Here is a 15,207-nt window from a genome sequence, read left to right as displayed (position 1 = left end):
GAAAAAAGAAGGGTGTCCCTGACGAGCACTTGGACGACTTTACTTGGTCCATTTTTTCTTGTGATCAAGCCTCAAAAAGGTGCCCGAACTGACCAGATGACCACTGGAGGGAATCGAGGATGACCTCCCCTGGTCACTAACCCCCTCCCGCCCTAAAAAAAAAAACGTTAAAAATATTTTTTGTCAGCCTCTATGCCAGCTTCAAATGTCATACCCAGCTCCCTGACAACAGTATGCAGGTCCCTGGAGCAGTTTTAGTGGGTGCAGTGCACTTCAGGCAGGCGGACCCAGGCCCAACCACCCCTGCCTGTTACACTTGTCCTGGTAAATGTGAGCCCTTCAAAACCCACCCGAAAACCCACTGTACCCACATGTAGGTGCCCCCCTTTACCCCTTAGGGTTATGGTAGTGTTGTACAGTTGTGGGTTTTGGGGGGCTCAGCACACAAGGAAAGGGAGCTATGCACCTGGGAGCAATTTCTGAAGTCCACTGCAGTGCCCCCTAGGGTGCCCGGTTGGTATCCTGGCATGTCAGGGGGACCAGTGCACTATGAATGCTAGATCCTCCCATGACCAAAGGGCTTGCATTTGGTTGTTTCTGAGATGGGCGTCCTCGGTTTCCATTATGGCCGAAAACCAGGGACGACCATCTCTAAGGTCGACCTAAATGTTGAGATTTGGGCGTCCCCGACTGTATTATCAAAACGAAAAATGGGCGCCCATCTTGTTTCGATAATACGGGTTTCCCTGCCCCTTCACCGGGACGTCCTGCGAGGATGTCCTCAGGAAAACTTGGGCGCCCCATTCGATTATGCCCCTCCACATCACCTTTTGTAAAAGACGCAGCAAAGTGGTTTACAGAGTAAAACAGAGTGAAAGTAACACCATATCATACAAGATAGAGCAAATAACGGAACCCAAAGCCTTGTAAAGGAAGTGAACAAGAAGTGCCATAGAAACACATGAAGATGAATAGAACAGACAAGTGAGGAGCAGAAGAGAAGTTCCAGGCACGAGGCGAGAGCTAAAGCCAGCCTCGGAAGGGAAGACATTGCAGGAGAAGAGAATCCTGAGGAAGACCAATATTACTAGCTTCATCAAAACACCTTCCACCATATTTTTGAGGAGGCCTTTTGCTGTGAAGTAACAAATGAACTGTACAGATTGATTTGTTTCATCCAGCAAATTTGAAACAACATCCTCTAAAGTGTAGTTAAAAGGTAGAAGTGTGTGAGGGAGTGGAACAGCTGTGGAAAATATAAATAGAGGCCCTGAGCAGAAATGGGATTTGTATCCAGGAAGTAAAAGGATGAAGGCATAGAGTGATAGCTCCACATAGGACCAAAGTTCCCCTGCTTTTCAGGATCAAAACCAAGGCTTTTTTTGAGGGGGTACTGAGTACCAGCAACTTTTCCATTGTCTGCAAAAATTGACCCAGGGTCCCCAAGTTTTAATGAAAGAGCTCAGGCTCTACACACCAATTCTGCCTTGTCATAGATTTTGTGACTGGTTGCAGAGGGCCTGGCTATTATGGGGTGGGTCCCCTCTGTGATCATCCCACCCCTGAAGGGTGGCCAAGCATTTGAGTACTGGCACCTTTTTCGCTAGAAAAAACGCACTAATCAAAACAAATACATTTTCTCTGTAGCTCCAGAAAAAAATGCTTCAAATGGGGTCCACATGGGATCCAGCCAGAAATGCTTATCTTTGTAAGGCCCCTGATCTGAAGAGGGAGCTGATTCCATACATGGGAGCCTGCTGAAGAAGGAACAACCTCTTTTGAGCAACAGAGTCCTAATTAAACATGTAACCTGCAATCTCAGTACCCTCATAGGTTGCCAACAGCATGATTTATTATGTAAGACCGGGTCCAAATAATCCATAACTTTTCTGGAGGTGAGGGGAGAGTGTGTATTGGAAGAAGACAGCAAGCATTGATGTAAACACTGGTTTAAAGACCCCCTAGAAAAGTGAGGTTAGAGGGAGGATAGGGAACAACTCCCCCTCTCACATACTGAGCAGCAGAAACCAGAGAGAGCAGAGAAACTGTTATAGGCAGGGTGGGAGCTACCCATACAAAGGCTGCAGTTGCTGGCTTACTGTAGTCCCATGTAAACTTTTTGTTGCTTCTAATAAAGGAGAACAAGTCAAAAACGTTCCACTCTTGTGAGTTAGTTTGTCTCCCCAGGTCCTTGGGGTTAGCCACTGTCAAGGAGGATAAATCTTGCTCAAAGACTCCCTCAGAAGAGAATCCAACTTTTATCTGAAGTGAATTCATTTGTCTGTTTTGTTAGAGCAGATTAAGATAAGTGAATGAGACCCTGGATAGTGTGTTGTAGGTACATAGGAAACCAAAGAGAAGGATTCCATGCAGCAACCAAAAATAAGACCCAGTTCAGTTCCACTCCAGGATCAAACCAGGGAAGTGGAGGAGTGGCCTAGTGGTTAGGGTGGTGGACTTTGGTCCTGGGGAACTGAGGAACTGAGTTTGATTCCCACTTCAGGCACAGGCAGCTCCTTGTGACTCTGGGCAAGTCACTTAACCCTCCATTGAAGGTACAAATAAGTACCTGTATATACTATGTAAACCCCACAGAAAGGCAGCATATCAAGTCCCAGTTCCCTTTCCCTATTGGAGATTCTAGATGGAATGTTGCTACTATTGAGATTCTGTTGCTATTATTTGAGATTCTACATGGAATGTTAATGTTGCTATTCCACTAGCAACATTCCATGTAGAAGCCTGCCCTTGCAGCCGCGCAGGCTTCTGTTTCTGTGAGTCTGATGTCCTGCACGTACAGAAGCCTGCGCGGCTGCAAGGGCAGGCTTCTACATGGAATGTTGCTAGTGGAGGAGTAGCCTAGTGGTTAGGGTGGTGGACTTTGGTCCTGGGGAACTGAGGAACTGAGTTTGATTCCCACTTCAGACACAGGCAGCTCCTTGTGACTCTGGGCAAGTCACTTAACCCTCCATTGCCCCATGTAAGCCGCATTGAGCCTGCCATGAGTGGGAAAGCGCGGGGGGTACAAATGTAACAAAAAAAATAAAATAAAAACTACTATAAAATCCCCTCCCCTTCAGGCATTGCTAGGAAACCAGCAGTTCAGTTCCACTTCAGGATCAAACCAGGCATGATAACTATACTACTGCCAGAGAACAACAACCCACTCAGATTGGCAAAGATGTCCTGCAATAGGAAAATCCCCTGCCTGACTCTAAACAATGTCTTTCACAAGTATCACGTCCTGTTGGTAACCTCTTCATTTTAAAATTACCCACGGTGCTAAAGAGAATAAAAACAATGGAGCGCAATATACAACTGGCCGCTCAACGCGCAATGTATGTGGATTTTTCAGCCAGGTAATGTGTTTAGCCCTGAACAATGAAAATGCTGCATAACTTTACACAGACAACTTATGCATATAATGTTATCTCTGCCATTTCTTCACTCACGTTTAAATGAATGCAGAACTGCTATAACCACCTACAGGGCCCTGGGTAAATTTTGAGGATGCCCCCTCCCCCAAGTCCAGTGTCACAGTTTCCTTAGTCTCTTGCTAGCCAAGCTGCTTTCATGGGCGTCAAAGAGAAGCAAATATTTTATGTTGCTTTTTTTTATTTTTTTACACATTTACAAAGCAATATGACACTTAGACCTTTCTAGATTTATAATCTGGAAATACCACCTGAAAAAAAAAAAGAAAAACTTACTCTTTTGCCTTTAGTCTCAAGTCTTTGGAATGGTCCACCCTTGATAGCTTTGGATCTGTAGTACAGGCTGGCAGTTAGACCTAACTACTAAGGCCTAATGGTTACTTCCTTCTGAGCAGCAACTACTGCTGCAAATACCTGGTAGTGGTGGACTGGGTAGAGCTGGTGGCTCTTGTCTAATAACTGATGGGGAAAATCAGGATTTCAGGATATGAGATACAGCTATCTATATAAAGCCAGGGCTGGTGGTTGGGAGGCGGGGATAGTGCTGGGCAGACTTATACGGTCTGTGCCAGAGCCGGTGGTGGGAGGCGGGGATAGTGCTGGCCAGACTTATACGGTCTGTGCCAGAGCCGGTGTGGGAGGCGGGGCTGGTGGTTGGGAGGCGGGGATAGTGCTGGGCAGACTTACACGGTCTGTGCCAGAGCCGGTGGCGGGAGGCGGGCGGGTGGTTGGGGGGCGGGGATAGTGCTGGGCAGACTTATATGGTCTGTGCCAGAGCCGGTGGTGGGAGGCGGGCAGGTGGTTGGAGGGCGGGGATAGTGCTGGGCAGACTTATACGGTCTGTGCCAGAGCCGGTGGCGGGAGGCGGGTGGGTTTTTGGGGGGCGGGGATAGTGCTGGGCAGACTTATATGGTCTGTGCCAGAGCCGGTGGTGGGAGGCGGGGCTGGTGGTTGGGAGGCGGGGATAGTGCTGGCCAGACTTATACGGTCTGTGCCAGAGCCGGTGGTGGGAGGCGGGGCTGGTGGTTGGGAGGCGGGGATAGTGCTGGGCAGACTTATACGGTCTGTGCCAGAGCCGGTGGCGGGAGGCGGGCGGGTGGTTGGGGGGCGGGGATAGTGCTGGGCAGACTTATATGGTCTGTGCCAGAGCCGGTGGTGGGAGGCGGGGCTGGTGGTTGGGAGGAGGGGATAGTGCTGGCCAGACTTATACGATCTGTGCCCTGAAAAAGACGACGGCAGAAAAAGACCTTGTTGGGCAGACTGGATGGACCGTGCAGGTCTTTTTCTGCTGTCATCTACTATGTTACTACGTTATATCAAAATATATCTCAAGATTATTCATTTATGACATCCTAAAATTCCTAAGGACTAATGGAAGGCCTGACAACTAGTCCAAGCCCCACTGTCATAAGCATTTAGAACCACAAATATCCATGCTTACGATTCCCTGTTTGCACTTCTGCCTCACTTGCAACGTTTACATTGTATCCTCCTTGGATCAAAGTAGGTTTTTTTTTTTTTATTTTCCTTCAAAACAAGGGTCATTTAACTTCAATAGCCTTCCTAAACTACAGAGAACAGAGGTGTTACCTGAACAGTACAAGCCTTTGTGTAGCGCATGCTAGGCAGTATCCCATTCACTTGAGCTGAGACACTACAGAAAATGAAAAATCTGTGAGAAGCCTGAGCCCTGAAGGCCAAGAAGGAACCTGGTGATAGAGAAAATGTGATGCTGGCAGGGAGAATAAATGTCACCAGCCAAAGAAGGAAAGCCCTAGACAAAAAAAAAAAGAAAAGTGTCTACAGGGATCCCTATAGCTCTCCTGGAAAAAACCCAGAGAAGCTGCAACTTTCTATGCTATGTGGACCTTAGCGAACATGTTTGTCTGTTCTAAAACCACCCTACAGCTGCTAAATGCATTATCTGGTCAGCAGCAGACATAGGAAGAAGCAAGCACAGGGTGGGGGTGGGGGGAGGTAAGTGATAGAAATAAGGTGGGAGGGAGAATGGGGAGGTGAAACTGGATAGGGAAGAATGCAAGGAAATGAGTAGAAGATTGTGGGAGGTAGAAGGCAGGTGGCTGAAAGACAAGATCAGCAAGTGTGGAAGGTAATGATAGAGAAGAGAATATGTGGGACCGTGGGACATATCATGGGGTGAGGTGGAGTGGGGTGGGAAAGGTGCAAGAGAGTAAGCATGTCCTTTTAATGCTTATTCCTCAGCATACTCCTCTACACCCACATCCCCTCCACTCCCCTGCACAATACACCTGCCCATACACCCTCCCACACCTCACCTACCCACAGCTTGCTCTTTGCATACACTGCAACCCATGCACAAGCAACGGCAAGACAAATATACAGGTCATGTCATCATAAAACGTGCTTGTTAGAGTTGCCATGCAATTCTAGACTTGTTCTGTATTGCGAGTTGTAAGGTGAAATGTCCTGGTTCTACGGTAATTAAATGTGGTGTATGTTTTACAGAGAGGAGTGCAGGTTTTATACTGACATTCTGCCCTATCCTGCACAGATTCCAGACTCAACTCATATAGAAGAAATGGTTACATGATGCTATCAGAATAATTCTTATGGTACTTTTACCAGGCGGTTGAAACTGGTCAGGGGTTTATGCATACAAGCCCTTTTCAACTTTTTCTTGCAATGTCTTGTCTATCATTTTGAAAGACAATGACAAAGTTGTGCTATGAGCAGAGGCAGACCGACCATTGGGACACCAGGGCAGTGCCCAAAGGCCCACAACAGTTGGGTAGCCACTCTCCCCTAGCTTCCATCTACTTTAATCACTTTGATAGGTTGTTAGGGGCCCAGATCACTGTCAGTGGACCCCAAGCTATTGGGGTAGGCATGATAATTAGAAATGCTACTTTGACTTGTTCCCTTTTATACCTAGCTTGTCTCCTAAATACCTCTCTCACCAATAGTATGCCTCTAGCGTGCAGATTCAGACTCAAAAGAGATTGCTGGGGAGGAAGGAGGAGAGAGTGAGCATGTGAAACAGGGTAAGAGAGCAAGTCCATGACCCTTTAGTCCATGCCAATCTGGGAACGAGGAGAGTACAGAAAGCTTGCACGCACTCCCAACCCAACGGATTCATGCCAAGTACTGGAAAGAAGGGGTAGTATTAATGATTTTCATCAAGGAAACTTTTGCCCATGAGCAAAACCTGCTCCTAAAATCTATGGAATGCCTCTATGAACACGGAGCTATGCTGTCAGCTAGAAAGTTTTAAAAAAGCAGTATAAAAAGAATTAGGATGCTTGAAGTTCTGGGGGGGGGGGGGAGCCCAATTTAATTGAGCTACTCTGTATTAATAGTTTTCACTTCCTGCTGACATGCCACTGAAAACTCTTCTGAAATGCATACTCAGAGGCAAGTCCGATAGAAGGGTATCACATATACTCTACTTGCTGATTTTTATTTCTACATCCTTGTTATGAGCGACATGGTTACCCTGTTATTATAACAAAAATAATTACATCTCAGCTGATGATTTCTTCTTGAATTCAGGGCTGAATGCATGTTGTGTTTGCCATTCCCAGCTACTGCTGCTGCCTATTGAATATACAAAGAAAGGACCATGGGGAGTAATAACTGGCAGCCCTATATGGAAACCAGAAAAATAAAATCCACAAAGAGTCAATTTTCAAAGCAGTTTGCCATGGTACACTTCGCTTTGTTGGTTTATATTACTGAACTGAGTAATCTTTTCAGTGGTTTTTTTTCTTTTTCTTGCGGAAAATTAAAAAGAACTCATTGAATGAAGCAAGCTGCGTCCTGCATCCTACAGTAACTGGAACGCAACTTCAAACTACTGCTGCTGTTTAGAAGATATTAATTTATAACTTCCCCCCTTCCATATATTGATCTTAGACATTAATTGCCAGATTCTGTATAGGTCACCATTGGACGTGGATCAAAGTTCCGGGTATAAACTTTTAGCTAATTAGGTGATAATCAATTATTGGTGTTAACCTTCTGTTAAAGGTTGTAAGAGATTGAAAATTCATGAAATGCTATTAGCATATCAAGCCACTAAATTTTGGCAATAATTTTCAATATATTTTACTCAATCTATACATGGTGAACTGGATTAGGAACTGGTTGACTGACAGACACCAGCGGGTGGTGGTTAATGGAATTCGCTCGGATGAGGGCAAGGCGAGTAGTGGAGTGCCTCAGGGATCGGTGCTAGGGTCGATTCTGTTCAATATATTTGTGAGTGACATTGCCGAAGGGTTAGAAGGTAAAGTTTGCCTTTTTGCGGATGATACTAAGATTTGTAGCAGAGTGGACACCCGGGAGGGAGTGGAAAACATGAAAAAGGATCCGCAGAAGCTAGAAGAATGGACTAAGGTTTGGTAATTAAAATTCAATGCGAAGAAATGCAAAGTGATGCACTTAGGGAGTAGAAATCCACAGGAGACGTATGTGTTAGGTGATGAGAGTCTGATATGTACGAACAGGGAGAGAGATCTTGGAGTGATAGTATCTGAGGATCTGAAGGCGACGAAACAGTGTGACAAGTCGGTGGCCGTAGCTAGAAGTTGCTAGGCTGTATAGAGAGAGGTGTGACCAGCAGAAAAAAGTATAAGTCGTTGGTGAGGCCCCACCTGGAGTATTGTGTTCAGTTTTGGAGGTTGTATCTTGCTAAGGATGTAAAAAGAATTGAAGCAGTGCAAAGAAAAGCTACAAAAATGGTCTTGGATTTGCGTTACAAGACGTATGAGGAGAGACTTGCTGACCGGAACATGCATACCCTGAAGGAAAGGACTAACAGGGGTGATATGATACAGACGTTCAAATATTTGAAACATATTAATTCGCAAAAGAACCTTTTCCGGAGACGGGAAGGCGGTAGAACTAGAGGACATGAAATGAGATTGAAGGGGGGCAGGCGCAAGAAAAATGTCAGGAAGTATTTTTTCACGGAGAGAGTGGTGGATACTTGGAATGCCCTCCCGCGGGAGGTGGTGGAGATGAAAAGGTAACTGAGTTCAAAAATGCGTGGGAGAAACATAAAGGAATCCTGTTCAGAAGGAATGGATCCTCAGAAGCTTAGCGGAGATTGGGTGGCAGAGCCGGTGGTGGGAGGCGGGGCTGGTGGTTGGGAGGCGGGGCTAGTGCTGGGCAGACTTCTACGGTCTGTGCCCTGAAAATGGCAGATGCAAATCAAGGTCAGGTATACACATAAAGTAGCACATATGAGTATCTTGTTGGGCAGACTGGATGGACCATACAGGTCTTTCTTTGCCATCATCTACTATGTTACTATACCTAAACAGATAACTATGATAACTATGCTCCATTTAGGAGGAATCTCAAAGTTTACCTTTTTTAGAAATTAGTTTTGGCTAAATAAGTGGAGTCATTGCATTGTTATTTAACTCTACTATTGTAATTCCTGGGAGGTTGTCCTGGTCTCTTGATGAATGTGTGACCCGCTTAGAACTTTATGGTTATAACAGTATATAAATATTACTCATATATTAATGGCCTGTAATTAGGAGTTGTGCACTATGAAATAAAGGTGCATATGCTATAGAATAGGGTGTAAGGCAAAGTGAATGGGCTGTGTCGACACTAGTGCATGGCCAGCCGTGCAAGTGGCTCAGTAAACCCCTGCGATAGTTTAATATTTAAAAGATAGCCAATTTTCCATTTGTACAAAACTGTCCTCGGAGGAGTGGTATTGGGGCAATCATGATTATTCAGTTTAATTGCCAAATTCTCAAGGTGGGCTATTGCCCTGCTGGGAAATCATGTTCAAACTTGGGAAAGGTAGAATTGGAGTTCAATAGATAATTTCAGTGTCTATATTATTTTGTTTATTGAACAAAGGTACTTTATAGCATTGATTAATATTTAAAGTCTCTGTTTAGAGTTTGATTAAAGAGCAGTTAGACCACAGTATAATAGGTAAAAGAAGGCTGTTTAGAGTTTGATTTCCACACACCCTCACCAGGTTTCATAGGAGCCAACTTTTCAAAATGATTAGGGGTGCTAATTTCAATGGAAATTACCCTTCCCTAGACACAGTCAATCCTTCATCAAAACTTTTTCATACTTTGCAGCGCACAGAAGCCTCCAACATGAAAGCATGAAAAAGTTAGAAATTATTGTCAGTTTAGGAGACAACTTAAGACGTTATTATTTGTGAGGTTTGTAACCTGACTTAGGTGGATATTCTTGGCTTTTATTGCACTGCGATTTCTAGAGTGTGGTCTAGTTCTCTTTTGTTACCTGCACTGAACTGTATGGGCATATGTAGGCTAGAAGACTCAGATGTAATATAATGTAGCTAACAGTATTCTAAACAAAACCCAAAGATCAAGGTAAAAGAAACCCTACGTATAATCCAAACGGAAGTCCAAGAAGAAGGGGTGGGCCAAAAACTCATCACAGCCAGAGGTAGACAAAAGCAACTTTATTCAGCACCAGACAATTGCATGACCCGACAAGGGGCCGCGTTTCGCCAGAACAACCGTCCGCTTCAAGGGTCTGATACTTACTGTTGAAAATCACAAAACAGGAGTGCAGAATAGTACAGCTGATGATCAATAAGCCACTATAACAGAAAGTAACACCTACTGCTAAAGTGCAGCGGAAACAAGTCGGACGCCGTTGATCCCGTCATACATTTCTGTGGTGCTGAATAAAGTTGTTTTATCTTCCTCTGTGAAGATTTTTTGGTCCACCCCTACCTCTTGGACTTCTGCTAAACGTATTCTAAAATCTTAGCATGTAAGTACTGGGCATGCTTTTGAAACACCTATTCCCCCCCTCTCATATCCATGCCCCCTTGCAGGTATGGTCTATAGATATTTGGTGCTAAGTTCCTAGAATAGTGACTAAGTGCAGTCATGCGTATGGCTGCAACAGAACCAATTAAATCCAATCATTAGGATTTATCAATTGTGTCAATTAGTAGGTAATTTGGTATAATTTGTGCATGTAATTTTGTGCACTAAAGGGCCCGATTCTACATATGGCGCCTAACTTTAGCGTGAAGTAGGCAATCACGCCTACGTGTATTTTAAATACCATACGTAAATACGCTTAGGTGTAGTTCATGCAACTAAATCTACAAGCGTCCATTTATGCCAACAAAAATCCCTGCACGTAGATTTGTGCGCACTTGCCCATATTTTATAACAACCCACAAAACGCCCATTTCCATGCCCCTTTTTGCCTGCACGCGTTAGAATTTAGGTGTAGTACGTTACACAATACACTTAGCAATGTACACACAAATTCTAATTTTTGCGAATTAGTGCTCGCTATTGCTTGTTAAGAGCTGTTAACAATGCTTAACACTTGTTAAAACAATTAATCTATGCGTGTAGTGATATAATACGCCTAGATTTACGTGTAGAACCGTGCAGAACTCTAGGTGCGCTACATAGAAATGTGAATGCAAGATTATACAATGAGAAGGACAGTGCCTTCACTACTGTTACTTTGCTAAGACTAATGTAGCCGTTCCTGATGGTCTGTTTCTATATTTTATTGCAGTGGTATTCCTTGGTCAGCTGCCACCCGGGGCGAATTGCCGCTGCGCACCCCCCCCCCCAAGGTGCAGCATGAACCCCCTCCCCGGTGCATCACCTCCAAACACTGCCCCCCCCCCATTGCTCTTACCTCCTGGAGTGCTGGTAGCAGCCATGGGGCTGTCAGCTCCGCCAGTTCCCTGCTCCCTCTGCCCCCGGAACAGGAAGTAACATCAGAGGAAGCAGGGAACCAGCAGAGCTGACAGCTGCTCCCATAACCCCCCCCCCCCTCCCCGCCCGCAGCATGCACCCGGGGCAGACTGCTCCTATCAACCAGCCCTCGATACACCACTGTTTTGTTTTTTTCCACTGGGAATGACCAGGGGTCAGTGATATGAATGAAGTTAAAAACCTCCATTCTGCCAAGCCTCCAAGAGATAGCATAGGCATCTGAGGTTGTTGGGAATTAGTGCAGAACTACGTCTGGTCCAAAAGAAAGGTCTGTTTTAATAGATAAGGAGGGCAAGAATGAAAGCTTTTTCCGTAGGCTCTTTGATCAATCTGCATGTGCCTCCTTTGGGCTACTACTGAATTTCACAGGCATTCATATTTATTTGGAGGAGTAACCTAATGGTTAGTGCAATGAGCTGGGATTCTGGGGAACCAAGTTCAATTCCCACTGCTTCACTTAATCCTTCATTACCCAGGTACAAAAAACACCTTAGATTGTGAGGCACTAGGCACAGAGAACGTACCTGCATATACCACTGGATTCTACATAGCGTGACTTAAGTTGCCCATGCAAATTCAGTCATATTCTGGATTTGCATGTGCAACGGAATTAGTTAAAACAAAAAGGAGGCGGAAACTCCGTTTACGGTGTTGATGTCATAGACGTGCTCTACCACCACGGTGTACAGCAGTACAGTATTTTCTCAGTTTACGAAAGCAAAACAGCTACACTCCTCTTTGTTAAGCTATCAGCCAAACACAAGAGATTTAACAGACCCCTGATGCAGGTCTTGGAGCCGAAACATAGCCGTGTTGGGTCGTTTTTTAGCTGTTACATTAAAGACTTCCTGTCATCCTCCTTGGGCTGTCCTCACTTTTTTTTTTGTTCATCAACTGAATTAGTTAACAAGCCAGTCAGCTCTTAGCGAGCAATCACTGACACTAATTGGTATTAATTAGAATTTACACGCAGAACTGTCTAAGCATATTCTATAATGTGATATACGTAAATTCTAAGTCGCACAGTTGAAAAGGGGGCTTGGCCATATGTGTGGAATGGGCAGGTCATGGGTGTTTCTAAAATCTATGTGCGCTGTTATCGAACACACCCAGTCCACATGTAATGTAGGCATCAGCATTTACACCAAGTTTTACTTTGCGCAATTGCCCACAACAAAATGTAGGCGTACTTTATAGAATACACCTAGGTGTATTTCATTTTTGCGCTGTTTTTTTAGGCATGGTGTATAGAATCTAGTCCATAATGTGTACAGCACTACGTTAAGTCTAGTAGCACTGTAGAAATGATAAGTGGTAGCAGGGATGTAGCCTAATGGCCAGTGCAGTGGCCTGAGAACCAGGGAAACCAGCTTCGATTCCCTTGTGACTTCAGGAAAGTCACTTAAGCCTCCATTGCCTTAGAACAAAGTAAGTATTTGTATATAATATGTAAACCACTTTGATTGTGACCACAGATAGGCGGAATATCCCATCCTCTTTCTCTTTATTTGGATTTAAACCACCATATACTTTTACCTTAAAAAAAAACTCTTCCACAAAAGTGGACACACATTTGATTACTGCCCCAGCAAAATGTACTCGCGCACAAATAGTAGCAAAACTATGCATGTAATTCTCTTTAATTATTCCAGCAAACCTTATGGTAAAAACAGCTCAGAGTTTGCTGAATCTGTGAGCAGTTTCATTGCTTAACTATAGGACAAGACAAGTCCATGGGTAGGTGGAGGACTTCCTAAGAAGGGAGGGGTTTAGATCCCAAAGTCCCTTAAAAAGGTCTCCCAGAAACCATTAGGAAGGTGAGGAAAGCAAGCACCCACAGCCATGTAGCTGGAAGAAAGCCTGACCAATGAATCTCTGAAAAGAAAAACTGGCCAAAGACAGCTAAAGATAGACTGAGAAAGGCAAGGTATTTACCTTTACTTGAATGAACCATGGAGTTTTTGAAGTTTTATTTTTGACTGAAAATAATAGCCGAGGCAGGGGCATAGCCAGACACCCAATTTTGGATGGACCTGGGCTCAAGATGGGTGGGCAGAACTCCACTCTGTCCCACAAGTGATTTGGTTTCTCCCTCTCTCGTCTGCATGCCATATGGTCTCTCAAACATCTCCCCTCCCCCACATTCCTTTTAAGCCTTCCCTCTGATGCAACTTCCTGTTTCCGCATAGGCAGGAATACATCAAAGAGAAGGCTGTGGAGCCAGTACGAGCAGTATGTATCAGTTGCTGCTCGCTGCAGGTGAAGATCTGCTATTTACAAGGTATGCAGGAGGGGCAGTTGTTGGAAGTTTTCGGTTGGTGGGGCTTGGGAATCCCTGCCAGCCACATCATAGGTGTGTTGCTACTGGGTGGGCCTGAGCCCAAAGTGGGTGGGCCTGGGCCCACCCGGTCCCACCCTTGGCTACGCCACTGCTGCCCAGGGTGGAGACACTGTAAAGCCGTGGTGAAGTTCATGCTACCTAGAGTGAGAAGGCTGTTGGACTAAGGCTCAATATTCTTAATGGAGTACGGCCATTTCGTGTGTTTTTGCAACTTGTTTGGAAGACAAGAAAAAGAAGAGAAAATCCCCTACAGACTTTGTTAGAGGAGAGTGCCAGAGCTTGAAGGTAGCATGAGAGTCTAATTTGCATATACTCAGAACTCTAAGTATTTGTTTCTTACTCCTTCTCTTGAGTATAGAGTAGTAGGTTTTGGTTCTGACTCACAGAAAGTAGGCTATTCAACATGACAAAAGTGAAGTTGAAGTAACTTGGGAAGTTGCCCTGAGTGAGCTAGGCACTGAACAAGTAGACTATGCTTGGCACTGAAAAGCCAGTGATCAGACCTGTCCTCTAAGCCAAGGGAGGCAGGCACTTAAACTGCTTACCAGAAGCACTGAAGATTAGGGGCTTTATGAGAGTGGTCACTGAAAAAAATAATAATACAGGATCACTTACTGTGTCCTGTTTAGGGGGTACTAAGAGCTGCTGTGTTAGGGCAACATTGTTCAGTTAGTGGCTAGCAAAATAATGTTTCTAAACCCTGACTCAACCCCTACAAAACAAATTTTAAAAAATAAATGCCGCTTGGTTAGCACACAGACAAATGACAAAACAAACTCAAAATGCTTTACCGTGTCCTACGTTAGGTCATTTTTCCTGTGTTAAGCACGTGTTAGTAGTTAATACAATTTAGTAAAAGGTCCCTTTAGATTTCCAATCTGAATGACAGCTAGATATTTAAGATGTTTTTCCTCTCATTTTAAAGGAAAATAACTGTGCATCCTCTCAAGATTTTAATTGTCCGGATTAACACTCAAGGCTTCTGTGTTATTGACATTCACTTTAAATCCTGAAACTATGCCATAAGGCTTAATTTCCTGCAATATATTGGGAAGTGCAGGCCAGTGAGAGACAACAAACACTGTCTGTAGAGTTTGCGTCATTCTTAATAAAACAGCTTATCTCCCAGAGACACTAGGTGAGAATATTATTTCCAGTGACAGTTAACCAAGTGCATATCTTGCCCCATCTATAATATGCAAACTCAAGAAAAGAGAAGGCAAGAAAGGTTTGGAAAAGCAACACAAACCTCATGGAGAAGTTCTCAGTAATCACATAATATATTATATCTGCAGTTCATGCTAACTGGAGTGGACCCCAATCCCATGATGCAACCTTATACTGCATTAAGGCTCTCCCTTCCTGTCACAGAAGATCTAATGGTCTGCAATCTGTGCTATATTCATGTGCAGTGCAGAAGGAAAGAATGAGGAGATTATCTTTATGACAGGCTTTAATATTACTTAGGAAGAGAGTTAAGGATGGTGTAAACACAAGGACTGCCCTCCCCAAAAAGCAGAGCTGCAAACATTTTGCATTCACAATTCATCTTGTATTGCTGCCAATTTATAACACACAAAAAATACCCACCAAAATAAGCATTCATTAATACATTCTCAAATATGCCACAAGTTATTTCATTAGTGGCATCCTGAATTAGTGCAAGTCTTGCAAAAGTAAAAAGAAATTT

At 44.3% G+C, this 15,207-nt stretch overlaps 1 protein-coding gene across 3 annotated transcripts in view; it reads right to left on the bottom strand.

Moving 5' to 3' along the window:
* LOC115466700 (sodium channel protein type 5 subunit alpha-like) overlaps nucleotides 1-15,207 on the bottom strand; it is an 858,490-nt gene that overhangs the window by 601,932 nt on the left and 241,351 nt on the right. The gene's annotated exons all lie outside the window — the stretch shown is intronic.

Source organism: Microcaecilia unicolor, chromosome 1, assembly GCF_901765095.1.
Source record: "Microcaecilia unicolor chromosome 1, aMicUni1.1, whole genome shotgun sequence".
In the NCBI taxonomy this organism is placed as follows: domain Eukaryota; kingdom Metazoa; phylum Chordata; class Amphibia; order Gymnophiona; family Siphonopidae; genus Microcaecilia; species Microcaecilia unicolor.
This window is presented reverse-complemented; position numbering and strand designations above follow the sequence as displayed.